General features: G+C 40.4%; 1 protein-coding gene and 1 pseudogene across 1 annotated transcript in view; one reads left to right on the plus strand and one right to left on the minus strand.

The window, feature by feature from the left end:
- LOC135698775 (coactosin-like protein) overlaps positions 1-12,888 on the minus strand; it is a 67,874-nt gene that overhangs the window by 9,371 nt on the left and 45,615 nt on the right. The gene's annotated exons all lie outside the window — the stretch shown is intronic.
- On the plus strand, positions 8,616-9,643 carry LOC135698787 (heterogeneous nuclear ribonucleoprotein L-like; annotated as a pseudogene).

The following is a 12,888-nucleotide window of genomic DNA, read 5'->3' on the forward strand; positions in this document are numbered from 1 at the left end:
TATTTATCGCTGGATTTCCTTGAAACTCTATTTAGAATTAACTAGAAATTATCTTTCAAAGTCAATACTCTCGGAATTTCTTTGGAGTTGTAATCACAACTCGTTTAAAATTCTTCTCATAACTTATTTGGTATATTGATTATAAATAGACCTGGAATCCTCTTCACAATCTTCATGCAAATATCCACAGAAATATCTTAAGATTCTACTCCGAACTCACACCATTGACTTGAAGGTCAAGTGAAATCTCCTTTAGAGTTCTTAAAAAAAAAACAAAATTTCTATGAAATACATTGTTGTTATCTCGAGATTTCTGTGCCGTTTCCGTGCTACATTTTTTTTTTAAATTTCAAATACGCCGTTTTGAAAATGTTACAAGACCTAAACTGGCTAAATTTCAGCAAAAATGTGAATAATTGACAATAACAAACAATTATGCAGAGTTGCATGCAAATCGGAGAAGGTCGAGTTTTTCCAATTCGTCATTTTGGCGTGGAACTGCTCAAAATCAAAACGTATTTTGTTTTCAAGTGATCATTGAACACTTTCGTTTTTAACTGAATATTTAAAACCGTTTTTTTATTTGTACCGGGAATCAATCATGTTATCATTCCTTGCGTTAATTTTCCTACAGATGTCACTGCTGTTCCTAATGGCGACATCTTTCGGAAATTACGCATACACTAGGTTCCGTTAACTGTTAACAGAGGGCAGCGTGGTCAAAACATATGTGGTACCTTTATATATGCAGTTAGATTAACATCCGGAGTCCCTCCTTTCTTACATATTCGACGACAAAAATGCTTGCCAAGCTCCGCCCCTCGATGGGAAATCTAATTATATAAATAAGGGGTCCATCATTTTTCCAGGGCTAGGTACTATATTTTGTAGTCTGTGAAAGGGAAAGTACACGTCGTGTGGCATCAATGAAAAGATGTGGCGAGATGAAAAGATATGGGGTTTTGCACCTGCATGGGACTGGCAGTAAAGCGGGTTAAACATGAATATGCATCGAAACCGAATAATTCCCTCTTCTCTCAATTTCTATATGGGGATTTTTATTACTTCCTATCAGAAAATTCACTGGCCACCAGCGCTGCCAGATTGTTTTCCAGCTTATCGGTATCAACAGTTTAAAGAAATCGGTATTTATCGGTATTTATTTTCTTTATTAATTTTATATGTTTGCCGTTTTTGATGGCGAAAATTCAAACTTTTGAACTAAGAACGGAAAATTTGCTTTTCAAGAGAAGTCGGAAGAAATTTCCGGGCAATGTTTGAACTAGCGTTCTGAAGGAAACCGATTTAACTTCCAGAGAAAGATTAAAATAGTTCTTCTGGAGCAAGTTTGAAGAAAGATCTACGATAAGTCGGAAACACTCCCGGGGAACTTCCAAGACAAATATTGAGAAACTTCTGGTGACAGTTTGAAGAAGCTTTCCGAGAAAAAATCGGATGACACATCCAGGGGAAGCCAGACAAGATTCGGAAACCTGAAACAAATTCCAGGAGAAGCCATTTCTAGGGAAAACCAGAAGGAGCTCAGAAAAACCTTCCAATAGAGGCCAAAAAAAAAAAGAACCTCACGGAAAATGGCTTATGGAGAAAGTTCCAGAGGATGACGAACAGAACTTCCTGGAGAAGACGGAAGAAACTTCTTGGAGAAGCTGAAAGAAACTACGGATCAGTCAAAAGAAACTTCAACGAGAAGTTGAGGAAAAATTCCGGAAGAAAGGAAATTCTTGGGGATGTTAGCACAACATTCACTGAAGTTCCTTACAAGTTCTAATTTTCCTATTTTTTATAAAACATCACTGGAGACCCAACGCATTTTGAAATTTCCTGAAATGCACTTCGGAATATCACATAATTTCTCGGAACTCCTTGAAAGTTCTTGTAATTTTTCTTAATTTTATGGGGCTATTTTGAAGTTCTCTGAATCATCCTCGAAGTAGTTGGAACTTCTTTTTTATTAATTTATTTATTTGATAAGACTCAAAGGAATTAACTTAACAGAACCGAGGATTCTTGGTCACTACACAATACACCTTAAAACTATAGTCAAAAGGTACAACACAATAATCAATTTATCTTCCGCTATCGAAAAAAGCTCCTCCATCAGAACTGGAGCCGCTTCCAGTGATTTCATTGTATGGCAGTTACGCCATCGGGGGCAGAGCGCTTCCATTGCAGCAATGGAAGCAAAACGTGGTCAACACTTACACACTCATCACGAAACGGTTGCTTTCCAGAGTCGACGACGCATCGACCGAAAGAACTGCTGATGAAGAACAATGAGGAGAACCACACAATGGTTGCTGCCGGGAAAAAAGACGATTGCGTGGCACACATCGAGAGTGGCCTGCTTTTGTCGACAGCCGAGTGAACACTGTCGGAACTTCCTTGGTTATAATGAAACTACCAGAAAATCTATAATCTTCTTTAAAGCTATCCGGACTTTCAGGAAGATTTCGGAGCCTCTTAAGTGCTCTCACAACATTCATGAAATTAATGGAACATCAGCATTGAAGTTCTCTGATCTTCTCAATTCTTTATTTTTTTTTTTTAAAGTTCTCGAAACTTCCATTAGTATGATCTCACAATTTTCAAATCTTCATGTTACTTCTCTTACGTTTCCAAAATTTTCATGAACCTCTCGGTGCTTTGCTAAAATTTTCGAAACTTCTCCGAGTTTCTTGGAACTTCTTTAAAAGTTTCAGCAATTTTCTTTAATTTAATTGATCTGTTCTAATGTTCTCAGAGCTTCCCTAAACTCTCTGAATTCCCTCGGAAATAAAATGGAACGGTCCTGAAAACATTAAATTACCCCGTGAAGTTTCCAACATATTTTTGATGTTTCCTTAGGTTCATTGGAGTTCTCTGGACTTTTCTGAAATTCTCCGGTTCTCGAATTTTAACAGAATTTACTTAAACTTTCTGTAATTCATCGGAACTTACTCTGATAGCTGTTTAAACTTACCCAAAAGCCTGGACTATTTTGAAAATTCAGAACTTCCTAAAAGTTCCTGCAGTTTTCCTGAAGCAAAAATAAAACCGCATTAAAACACTTTAGCATCCCTGAAGACGAAAGAACCTTTCGAGTGAAGCCAGAAGAAACTTCCAAGGGAAGTCGAAATAACTTTCCCGTAGGATTCGGGATTACAAGGAAAGGTGGAACAAAATTCCAATTGAAGATTGAATAAACTTCAGGAAGTTAAAAAAAATTACGGGGACCTATGTGAATAACTGAATAAAAGTATTTTCCGATTCCCAGGGATTACCGAGATGATTCGTCAGTTGTTTCTCGAATCTTGTGCAGCCAAAAACGGCGAGAAAATGGAAACATTAGTCGAAAGAGTATCAAGTATTGGAAAATCGAAATAAATACCGATAAATCGGTATCTGGCAACGCTGCTGGCCACCCTGAATTAAGTCACAAATCAAGCTGAACATTGCATTAGGTCCTTAGTAACAATGACAGATTATCTTTGTCGACTTTCTCTTAGCATTCCCACGGTCATGTAAAGACATTTTCAGCACAAAAATCGATAAAAGAAGTTTTTTATCTAGCATCCAATATGACAAACACATCAAGAAACGGTTCTGTGCTCAAGTTATTAACGAAAGAAAAAGTCGACGAAGAGAATCAATCAATGTTACTTAGACCTAATGCAAGGTTCAGCTTGAAATGTCAATCTGCACGGCCGATGATCACTCAAAATTTTAAAAACGTAGGTCATTCATAGGCTGAGAAAATTTTTCCTCGCTTTTCCTCAAAAATCTGCTCGAATTTTACTCAGTCTAAGAGTCTATCTCGATTTTCTTCATATTCGAAAAGTTTTTCCTGGAAAATCGAGGATAATTTGACTCAGTCTTTTGAGCACTCCAAGCAGAATCTCACGAACACTTATGCAGCGTGTTAATTCGGTTAATTCATAAGATCTTGTCAGTTCTCACCGCAATGCATACGTAATTTTTATACAGCGCATATGCAGCTGGGGAAGATTATGAGTGACCTACGTTTATTCCGAATTTGAGTGAACTCAGAACTCAAATATGAGTCAGATGCAACGGCCGTGTGCGCATCGAAAAGTGTGTCACCCGAGCACACTGTACAAAAATCACCCTTCAAAAGCAAGCTTTCAATCGATCATCCGTCTGCTCCAGATTCAATCGTCGAAGAGCAAACAGCGCCGTTGCAGAGTATACTATGATGACGCATCGCGACGGAGAGCTTATCGCGTCCGTCCAGCCAGTCGTTGGTGGCGAAATGTTGGAGACAATGTGCACCAGGGACCCTCAACTGTGCCTTGCTGTTGTCGTGTGGAGGTCAGACCCGTCATAAAAATAGCAATCAATTTACAAACATAAACACCCTCTCGCGACACGCGACAAACCTTCCCCATGCATCGACGCTGTCGTCTTCGTCATTTTATAGAACCTGAATGACTCTCTTTCGATTTGCTGCTACATACATGATGACAGTCGCGCGCGTATGGCACGGCACATACATCGACGACGACAGAGACGACGTGTGCCCTTTTATGGTCAAATGAATGTCGATGTCCCTAGATGGTTAAAGTAGACACCACCAGAGTGTGGATACATGGACGACATGCTGACGGAGAGAGCTTGCTCCACCGAGCTGCAATATACAAATACACCGGCAAGTGCTGGGGAAGGTTGAAGGATATGGATATGAAACCGGTTCTCCGCGAAAACGAAATGGAACGTGATTGTCTCCGTTTGGAGATTTATGGGAGCTGTACAATTGAGAAACGCTCTCGGATTCGGAAGACGCGCGGTGGCCGGAGCATTCGAAACACGAACCGGTCGGTCGTAAAATTGACCAAAACAGGAAACTGCCATCGGAAGCCGGTATCATCGTTCGGTTTGCAAGTCACGTGCGCCGTGAATTTCTCGAAATCCGCCCGAAACGAGTCATTGCAGATTTTTTTGCTCTTCGCTAAAAGAAAGGCAGCGTCAGTTTCAAATTTGGAAGCATCATCCCGGAGTAACAGCTGGAATCCATTCATCTGCATTCCACAGTGGACCCAAAAATAGCCTACTGCGCCCTCGAAGGAGCGAAGCAGCTGTCTGACAGTCTGAATGTCTGTCTGTCTGTCTGTCTATGTGAGGAAATCGACAATTTGCACATGCTAATTGATATACTGCGCATTCCAGTAGTGGACGGCCGGCGTTTACCGCAAGCTCCTTTCACCATGTGTGTTTTTGCTGCACGATTAAAAGATACCGATAACTACATGTCTGAAGGTTGCACCCATTTCCCATTACACCGCACTGGCATGTACTTCGATACAGATCGATCATATTATCGTGATGATGAGTTGCTGTAACGGTGATGACGCGGAATAAGGTGATGCGAGCCTGAGCAAGAATTCTCATTCACACGATGTGGATATATGTAGACTGGAATGGTCGCTGATGGCAGAATAAGGTCAAAGAAGGCGTGGCGTGCTATACGGTTATGGTGACAAATGTCAACTGTACTGTTTGATAGATGTTTGTAATAATACTAATTTGGCAGAATACCGTTTGGCATAATGCAAGAAACGTGTTGAACATCATTGCGAACGGAAGAAAGGATGACAGGCTTGTTATTGAAGCTTTCTGGAGGGCTTGATGAGGTTTTATGTGGATCAAATCTCTCCTGTAGGAGTCCACGTATTCGTAGTTGCTGGCTCCAAGTGAACAACTACTGGAGTACCCACTTACAGCACATAATTACTTTCAGAATAATGCGCTTGGTACTTTTTACTGTGACTTCAAGCCTTGGCAATGGCCTGCTGGTGATGAGGAGCACAAGTTACACATGTTTTCAAAATGTTCAGCGCTCAAAATAATTGGAATAATGGTTCACTGTAACAACAAAAATCTTTTTCGGTATTCCGCGAAGAAGACGTCAATCGAGATAGCTTTAACTGGATGCACAGGAGCAGCAGGAGATTTACATTTCTTTGCCACATCATTCTCCGCTAGTTTTTTGTCCTTCTGATCTACAGTGTTTGTAAATAAGATTATACTTATCATTATTTAAAAAACTAAAAACCAAAAACGTGAATGCACTGCAACACTAACGCTTAATCGGATGTAAAATAACTACTTCCCAAAATGTTACACAACCCTGAATAGTTAAGAAACAATCTGATTATTAGTTTATCCGGATGAGGATAAATAACCGAAAAAAGTAATATCTAGGACTTAACTGAAATTTAACAAACTTAAGAATTAAAATAAATCAAGCTTCTGAGACTATTAAAATGTCCCAAAGCTGTATCCAGGCTTCCTAGGAATTTAATCTTTGAACTGGCACCAATTATGAAAATTCGGATACTTAGCCATATTTTAAAGAAATCGGGACCACGGACAATATTATTATCGGTTTGGTTGAAAACCGAAATAGCCCACTAGCGGCATTCGATTTTATTTTCGTTCTGAGCATAGTGTCTGAAGTAGTGCGCTGTAATCGCACAATGATGCGCTATACAGCGCACTACTTCCGGCACTATGTTCAGTGTGCAGAACGAGAGTATAATAGATTGTCGCTAGTCGGTTATTCCGGTTTTCAACTGTAGCGATAATATATGTTTTTCGAGAAAAAGTGATATTTTTTATAAAGCTTCAAGCAGTAAGGTTCATACCTTTAAGCGTAATTTTGATCTTATTTAACAGATTGATTCATATTTTTAGCAAATTTTCTCATTAATAATTGGTAGTTTACAAAAGAGAAAACAAGGGGTTGCACACCTGGGCTCATTCATTGGCACTGCGTGGCATCCATGATTAGATTTTATCAGGGATTTTATATGATTTTTAAAGTAACTGGCAACACAGCACTATATCTGCGCCTGCGTCAAAATTTGATTGTTGTCAACGCAATACAACTTTTGGAAACCGCAACTGTTAATTTTTGCATAGTCCCGCCATGGATTCCCCAAATACCGAGTTAGATTTCCCGAAACACAGTCAGCGTACATTCTAATATCTGTCGGAAGAAGAACATCATTCCACACGATACACATTCCGGCCATCAACATCAAGTATACCAAAACCAGGGTAATCGCAGCTGCGCTGAAAATCATCGCCGATACCCCCACTCACAATCTCACTCTTTAAACAAGACCGTTTTTAGTATATAAAAATAGCTCCTCCAAAGTTTATTGTTCTATTCATCGGCAAATACTTCCCCGGAGGCAGTTACCCAGAAATAATAACCCATCCCCAAGTTATGGCATCTGATTCGGATTGAACTTCAGAATACCTTTATCTCTCTGCGTAACAAGGCATGACTTCCAAGCAGCGGATATGATCCTTCTAAAGAAACCAATAATCTCGCGAATGATGACCGCCGTCGATAAGAATCTCCTATTTCTCGCGCAACACGAGAAAAGAGCCTATCATTGTTGATCGATTCTCTTCATCGATTTTCTCTTTCGCGAATAACCCGATTGCAAATGAGTTTTCCATTGAATGTGTTGTTTCAGGCGCAAGCTAACACAATCTTCTGTCGAACTGTGTTGCGAGCTGAGCGAGAAATTCGTTTGTTTAGCCGTGGTAAACCAAAGAGAAAGTCGATGAAGAGAATCGATCAACGAGGACAGGCCCTTCTCAAATGTTACGCGAGATTTGTCCTGTTCTTCTTAAATGACTACTAGTTACAACAATAGATACTATACTTTGAAATCGGCTAGGAGGGCTAGGCCAGTTTTGGCTCGCGTTTATTTTGATCTAGATTTTGATGTAGCTGTAAGATGGTGGCTTCCGATGACTGTTGCTCCACTGGGTGCATGGTTGTCCCGGTGACGGATACCTTGTCGTCCCGGTAAAGACGCCGGTGACGACGACTGGGTGGTGATGAAAGCAGCAACTTCAGTGAACATAACACCATCACTTTTTGAATGCGTCTACATGTTTGTCCGTTGTTGCTGCGCCTTGTTCCAATTCGCTTGATCTTCGAAGCCAATTTCGATTCCCGGAAGAGCGATGGCGATGGCAGGAAACATCAGCAGCAGTCTGTCCCAGGGTCGGTAAATACAGATTCGTTTCAATGTTGTCTTATTCAATCGGTTGAAAGATCTCGACCGCCTTCTCGAGAGGATCCACCACTCGGGCCAGTTTGTCCGGTATCAGCTTGTCCAGCTGGAGTGTATCGTTGACTCGTTTTTTCTTCTTTATTGTTTCCTGACGGATGGCTTAGACCGCTCACGTTCTTGCCAGAAGTATCGTCGCCTTGGTTCGGATTCTTCGAATTTCACTGCAGTACTTGTTCAAAATCAAAACAAACAAAAACATGAGTCTTGAATTGAGCTGTCAAATTAACCGGACTGCCAAACATGCCATTATTAACAACCAAACAAAGTTTTAAATATGGACTTTGCGTCAACTTTTTTCTCAGTGTGCCGCAGCTGTGCTGACAGTGCCGATAAGTCATTCAACTGACTTTTGTTTGCTTGTGAATAATGCCTTTTTTTGGCAACCCTGTATTTTAACAGCTCTTGTTTTTAGTTTTTGGTTTTTTATTCAATGTTTACAAAATCGACACGGACTCCAGTTGGGACCACACATTGGAAGCAGCCGTCTCCAAGGATGCAACGGACGAGCCCCGTTGCTACACGATCCTACCATCTTCGGCGGAAAGCCGACCCCGTACAACGACCGTCAATCTTTAGTCAACCATGGTCCTAAATCAGCCCTTCTGGAAGCCGGCGGAAAAACGGATTTGCACCAAATTTTTCACCGCCCGAGTTTCATCCGTCGGAAAACTGGAAACCAACACCGGCCAGAACACACGTTGGACTGATGAAGGACGCACCGCTGACTCGAAACGGATCAGACAACTTCATTCAACCGGCACAGCAACAGGGCGCAGTGGTGATGGTCTACGGACTCGATAACAACACAACCAGCACCGATAAGCTGTTCAATCTGTTCTGCTTGTACGGAAATGTCAGGATAAAGTTCCTGAAAAGCAAAAAGGGTACCGCCATGGTCCAGATGGGAGAACAACATTCCAATCGGAAATGATGGTAGCAAAATTCAGATTGCATTTTCCAAGTAGAACTACTTGTCAGAGTCCATCAACCCCTACACCCTGACGGACATGTCGATCAGCTTCAAGGACTACAGCGCCTCCAAAAACAATCGCTTCCTTTCGTTGACCCAGGTCAGCAAAAATTGCTTTCTGCCACCGAGCAGGATTCTCCACTTCTTCAATACCCCACCCGTTATATCCGAGGATCTGCTGCTGACTGCCAAGGACTGCCACCCGTCGCAAGTGTGAATGTTCCCGCTGAAATCGGAACGTTCCTCCTTCGGATTGGTCGAGTTCCCGAGCGTAGCCCTTGCGGTGAACGCCATCATGAAGTGCAACCACAGTGCGATCGATCACAAAGGCACACAATTCCCGTTCATTATCGTGGCAGCAGCGTCGGGTAGTGTGACGCTCATTTCCGTTATGGAGTCCATGTCCTTAGAAGGAAAGCAAAAGCAACGACGTAACTCATTCGACAGCTCTCACTTCACCATCAACGATCATCATCGTCATTGTCAGACTATTCAAGACCACACATACCGTGCCGATTCAAATTTCGGACACTTAAACTCGAATTTCGGACACTTTTAAAAGTTGATTATCTCGGTCGAATATGATCCACATGTCTTGTAAATTTTAATTTTTTTTGACTAGTGCCCTCCACGATCATCTAACATTATTACTTTGTTTCTAACTGGATGTAATATTTAATTAAAAATGAAAGTGTCCGAAATTTGAATCGTCCGAAATTTGAATCGGAACGGTACACACAATTACGAATAATTTTATGCCAAAGAATAATTTTATTATATTACTAAAATGAAAGTCTGATAGCGTCATTTTTGAAGTCCCAGGATCTTGAAATTATTATAAATTCCGGAATTTCTATTTTTCCTGGGTTCCAGATCATGAAATTTTTTGTTAGTCTGAATAAAATGATCGTAAAATTTTTGTTGGTCTGAATTTACTTGGAACTCTTTACAGGATATCTTCGCCATTTTTTGAGTTCCATTTGAATGATCCTAAAATTTCATCATAAAGACTGGACTCGGAAAATGCGACACTTTGTTTTGGGTGTAACTTTTTATCGCGTGGGTAATACTAGTTTAAAGTGTTATGTATATGTGTGCAAAATTTTATCGCGATCTGTCAAGTAGTTTTCAAGATGCATTCGAAACAAGAAGAGCTACGCCAGCAAATCTTGGGCGCGGTGATCGATAATCCTGGTCAGTCGCACAGATGGTTCGGCAAAAGGCTTGGAATCCACCATACCACCGTGTCCCGCGTTGTGAAGATGTTCCAGGAGACGAAGACCATCGAGTGGCGCGCTGGAAGCGGCCAAAAACCGAAAACGGAATACCCAGAGAAGGCGCGGAAGGTAAGGCAGTACTTTAAGAATAACCCGAACCTTTCCACCCGAGACGTGGCCAAAAAGGTCAATTCGTCGAAGTGGTTCGTCCAGCAGACCATGAAGCGGGCTGGGCTACGTGTCAGGAAGGCGCCAAACCGGACTGACAAACAAAACACGGTGGCCAAATTGCGTACGCGGAATCTGTACCGTGAGTGGCTGGTCAAGCCAGGCTGTCTCGTCATGGACGATGAGACATACATCAAGGCGGACACCAAACAAATCCCCGGCCTCGAGTTTTTTGTCGGTACGTCCCGCATGAAGGTTTCAAAACCGATGAAGCTTTGAAGAAAAACTGGGAGAAATTGTGTAAGGAAGATGGGCAAAGCCTCGCCCAAGATCTCATGAGCAGTGTTAAGAGAAATGTACGAGCATTCAGCTTGGGGGAGGAAATTCAATAAATAAATTATGCCAAAACATAGCTAATATATAGTTATTTAATCCCTGAAAATTTGAGAAGTATCCGATTTAAAATGAATTTTCGGTGATCATTTTTGTGTGTCTCATTTTTTCCGAGTCCAGTCTTTACTTATTTTCTGGATTCCAATAAAATAATCTTTTCCAGCAACATTCATAGCAGTATTCATAGCATTACCTATATTAATCTGGACTCCCTGTGTTCAGTTTTCCCTATGAAATTCTTAAAATATTCTTAATTCTGAAGAGTGCAGAATGACCGTCACACTGTTCTCAGACCTATCCAATAATTCCCTTTGAACTGCTGAGTTGACAAGACAATTGACACCGTCTTCAACCAGAGGTTGCACAGACTGAGTATTTAACACTAAACAACGGACAACACACCACACCCAGTAGATCAGTAGGGAAATTTTCAGGTTGTCAAATTTTGCACCGGCTGGAGCGGGAATCGAACCCTTACTTCGTGGCACTCACAATACGCCTGAACGACGGGTGACGCCGCACGACCACGAAGGCCAAAAAGATGGATGGAATTCTACTCAGAATTAGCTTGAAGTTCTCCTTTGATTACACAAGGAATTCGCCTCACACTTCACTGTGAACTATGTTCAGAATTACCTTAAAATTCCAATAATAAGCGTGGCAAGTGAACCAGAAAAACCAGGAAAACCGGGAAAAAGTCGGGAATTTATTTTCACTAGGAAAAACCGGGAAAAAAAATCAGGAATTTCATAAGTTCACCAGGAAAATAATCTTGTTTGTATAATTAAAATAGGTTTTACATTTTATGTATGTCAAAGTTTCTTTTTATAATCAGGTCAAAACTAACCGTTTTGTTCAAGCTAAATCTTTCACACAACTAAACATTGATGAACAAAATTTACCCTGAAAATTTAGTAAATATATTTTGTATTTATTTTTAATTTAATTTTTTTCTCGAATCAATTGCATGTATGATTTGTGCTTAATTGATAGCAGACTTAAGCAGTGCCGACGCGTAACTACTTTGAAGTACCTGTTCAACATGTTCAATAAAAAAGTTCTATATCTAAAAACTTCAAATAAGGCCTTCAAACTTCATGCAAGTTCTACAAAATTCGGGAAAGTCTTACAAGTTTCAGGAAAATCCTGTGAACTACTGTGATGACCTACGACGGTCAGGAAATCTCTCCGAACCTTCAGAGAAGTTCTACAAATTTCAGAGAAGTCTTACGAACTTTAGGGAAGTTATTTAATCTTTGGGGAATAACTACGAATTTTACAGATTTTTTTACAGATTTAATGTAACTTCTACGACATTTAAGCGCTGCTTAAAACTTAAGGATAATTCTATGACACTTATGGATCCGAGTTTCAAAGAAGTCTTCGATACTCTTGGGAAGTCCTCTGAACTTAACATAGTTATCCAAGCTCAAAAAAGTTCCTAGAACTTCCGAAAAGTCGATTGAACTACAGGTAATCCTACGAAATTCATGAGAGCTCTCCAAACTTCAGGGAATTTCCAAGAAATTAAGGAAAGACCCACACACTTTTGGAAAACCCTTCGATATTTAAAGCCTTATGAACTTCAGGGAAGCTCTTCTAAATTTAGGGTCCTCATATATTAAGTTAAGTCCTTCCAACTTCAGGGAAGTCCTCAGATCTTCGAGAAAGTTCTTCTAGCTTGAAGGAAGTCTTACGAACTTCTGAGAATTTCTACGAACTTCATGGTACTTCTACGAGATTTAAGAAATTCCTATGAATTTCAAAAAACTCCAAACTTCAGGGAAGTCCTAAGATCTTAAAAAAAAAGTCTTTCGAACTTCGGGGAAGTCCCATGAAATTCAGGCAATACAAACTTCAATGAAGGAAAGACCTTAACGCTTCAGGGAAGTTCTACGAACTTTAGGGAGTTTCTATGAACTTCAGCAGTCAGTCTTTTTAATAATAAGAGTTATTAAACCAGCGTTGTTTATGAAATCTTTTAATCATATGATTTTGATATCATGTTGTAATCAAAATTCCGCTA

Source organism: Ochlerotatus camptorhynchus, unplaced genomic scaffold (assembly GCF_037179485.1).
Source record: "Ochlerotatus camptorhynchus isolate MF236.1 unplaced genomic scaffold, CSIRO-AGI_Acam_v1.1 ptg000094l, whole genome shotgun sequence".
NCBI classification, from domain to species: Eukaryota; Metazoa; Arthropoda; class Insecta; order Diptera; family Culicidae; genus Ochlerotatus; species Ochlerotatus camptorhynchus.